Source organism: Plodia interpunctella, chromosome 1 (assembly GCF_027563975.2).
Source record: "Plodia interpunctella isolate USDA-ARS_2022_Savannah chromosome 1, ilPloInte3.2, whole genome shotgun sequence".
NCBI classification, from domain to species: domain Eukaryota; kingdom Metazoa; phylum Arthropoda; class Insecta; order Lepidoptera; family Pyralidae; genus Plodia; species Plodia interpunctella.
In genome coordinates this window covers 2293161-2296623 of record NC_071294.1, presented here as the reverse complement: position 1 = coordinate 2296623, position 3463 = coordinate 2293161, and the positions used below count along the sequence as shown (strand labels likewise).

General features: G+C 34.0%; 1 non-coding gene across 1 annotated transcript; it reads right to left on the bottom strand.

The window, feature by feature from the left end:
* Positions 1-307: 307 nt before the first annotated feature.
* TRNAD-GUC (transfer RNA aspartic acid (anticodon GUC)) lies at positions 308-379 on the bottom strand. The gene has a single exon. It is a non-coding gene; the product is annotated as a tRNA-Asp (tRNA).
* Positions 380-3463: the final 3084 nt, after the last annotated feature.

The following is a 3463-nucleotide window of genomic DNA, read 5'->3' as shown; positions in this document are numbered from 1 at the left end:
TTGACATGAATCTGAACAAAAATTGTACGATATTATAACGTGATGTTCCATAGTTTTAGTATGGTTTTAGTACTGGAAGTTTTGTATAATCTGTTGTTTTGATGAATACAGGTATGGCGTGTGGTTCCACCCTAGAATAAAGCAACAAGATAGAGAGGCACATTATCATCATCTGGCGTTGGTTAACTGAATTACTTTCAATGTACAACAAATTTTAATAATACCATTATAAAATATTTTTAAAATATAAAAGGAATCAAAAGCTATTCCTTATAAAATAAAATTTAAAAAAAAAAGTAAAAGAGTCCTCTCCGGCGGGGAATCGAACCCCGGTCTCCCGCGTGACAGGCGGGGATACTGACCACTATACTACCGAAGACTTGATACAGTGGAGTGAAATAGTAGATATGATTCGACTTGCATATCTCATGCTATAGCAATATCACTTTTTCACTCCAAAAGATAACTTAGAAAATAATTTGAATGCGTTTGTGTTTTATTTATTTATTGTATAATGTTAAAGCCCTCTCACGGAGCGACAGACACAGAATAAAAGGGTTCTTTTTTACTATTTGTATGCAGAACTCTAACTAAACCAGCCTGCCTGATGAAACAGCTAGCTATTACTTCAGCGTTTTCAGACTTAAATTTTTATGCCGGCTCCTCACTATCGTGAAAAGTTCGATGATCTTCAACTTCAATGTATTGGGCACATTGTTAATTTTTCATTGCGGTAAATAAAAGCTCAAGCTCACAAACTACGTGCAACGATTCATTCATCCGCGTCGGCGTTTGACGACAGTATGTAGCCGGCACGAGAATAGTAATATTGAATCGTATCGTGTGCCAGTGGACACGAGCTTAACCCTAGTAGCTCAAGCAGTCTCTAATTTATGGTCGAGGTGAGCTCCCAGCGCGCTAGTTCCGCCCGGCTAATTCTGACCGACACGGCTTACGGCCATAGTACGGCGACCATGCAAATGTGGGCTTCGAGGGTTGGATTTTACATTCCAGTTGTGTCAGTACACAATGAAAGTTTACTATAGTAGTAACAAATATAAGTGACTAGTAATCCTGCGAATCGAAAGGCCCCAGGTTCGAATCCTACTCGCGTAGGACGAGGTGTGTATACCAATTTGACTCGTGTTTGGAAATTCTTTGACCAACGCTTACTACACAGTAGTACACTCATTATGTTGATTAACCAGTGTGTTTCATTCCACATAATCACGGACCCCAGCCGTGAGGAATCGTCTAAGGTGGGATAAGTCCGCCGATGTAGTGTTTTTTCTGTTACTTGTGTCATTGTGTTTTCTTATGGAATAAAATTATTTCAAACCACAGATTATAAGAACATTATATTGTTCTTGTTATCTGTGTTTCAAACAAACAAAGTATAAGAAGGTAGGTACAAGGTCCCAATTAACAAAATGACGACCGAAACTCAGATGAGACAGACTGTACGGAACACAATACTAACTGTTACAATGCGCTTAACCTCAAATTGAATTACGTTCGTCGTATGACAAACATACTGATGAGCATTGCGCAAATAAACGCAGCGTCTTTTTTAATATTGGTCAAGGTTCGAATTAAGGATCTGGATTCCCCGATGCAGTATTAGATTTGAAATCTTGAGCTTGATTAAAAAACATGAACCATGCCACATAGTGTTATTCGTGTTTGGAAATATGTATGTAGATTGTTTTCATATTGCAGTTGAAATAAAGGTTTTTAAGCAATATTATAAAAGTTGAACTTAATGTATTATAAAAAAATAAGCGATTATTCGGTAAAATTGCAAATAAATTAATAAATAAATAATAAAAGAAAAAAGAAAGAAGTTTAGCATTTTATCTTTATGGTATCTGCTTCAGTACTTCTAACCTATGATTCACTTATATGAACACTTTACGTTTAAAGACTGTACGTTTTCCTAGGAAAATCCTAGGGCCTTGGGCCTAGCCATATAGCGTAATCATTGAATGTCATGTGCCTTTAAGAAAAATATCTAGTTTATTATACCCCTTAAAATTATTTATTTATTAAAAGCACTTTTGTTAAAATAAACTAACTAAAATAAAATATACCTACATGCATTATTATAAGCGGGTTATATCAGAAAATATTCCTGTAAGTTTCCATTTTCAAACTTGAAACAAAAACACAGCGTGGCCAGTTTTAAAATTAAGTCCAATTTAGTGGAAACTGTTGTGCATCTACCCGCAAACGGGGAAGTTTTTTTGTTTTGCATTGCATACTTAGAACCGCTGGTTAAATTAACTAGGCACTAAAATTATAATTAAGGCCGTTTTAACTCACGACTAAGTTCGAGAACGAATATTACGAAAAATAACATAATTTACACGACCGCTCAAAAATATTGATTTTTCGAGGCTCGTGTTTGTATGTGAGTCTCTTTATTCCACGATAGTTCGTAAACATCAGACCAGATACTCATTATAGTATTATAATATATATATATATAGTACTAACTTCGATTTTTTTTTTAATTCAAAATGTATTTATTTTATTTGGTAAATAAATAAACGTATAACATTAAGTGGTACGGATGGAAAATACATCTCGAAGTAGAAGCAAGGGATTCGCAATTACCTTCGCAGCCAAAAACAGCGATAAATAAAATAAATATGGTATGTTAATGCCGACCAGTTTAATCTTCTCTCAAATCGCGTGTGTGCAGTAGATGCACAGAGGAAATATCGATCGGAGACCAAGCTATATCGCAGTGAAATTCATCACTACATAGTATAAAACAACGCAACGGATTTTGATGCGGTTATTTAGACAATTTACTCCGAAAGTTATGACCTCGAAGCTATGAAGGAAGGTAAAGAAAATGTTATGACATTTCCTTTGATCTAAGATATGGACTATTTTTTTGAAAAAGAAAACATCTTTTTCTAAAAGAAAACATCTTTTTCTAAAAGAAAACATCTTTTTGAAAGAAAATAAGATAACTAATTACACTTTAATCATACGTTTTTAATTAAGTAAAATTGAATAGCAATGTGAAAAAATATAGATAGTGACCTGACTGATCTATAATTTAACTGAACAGATCTGTCACTCATTTTCGCGATTATAAAATACATATACTATGTTTGCGGATTAACAGTTAAGCGTAACCGACTTAATTGTTACAAAGCTTGGACTTTATGTTGTATTTCCTCTATGTGAAAGTTTTATGGAAATATTATACCATATCCTCGCGTCTGATGCTAATCATAAGATTAGATTGTTGGGATTCTATTGCCGGCCATTCAGATGATGGATTTGGTTTTTCACGAATATAGGATTGGGGAAGATACATGCTTATATAAGTATATAGATTTTAAACGATTTCTTCCATTTAAGTTTTGATTTTTCGTTGATTACACGCTTAAGATTTTGGCAAAATTCATTATTTTCTATGACCCCAAATCACACTTTAAATAATTGT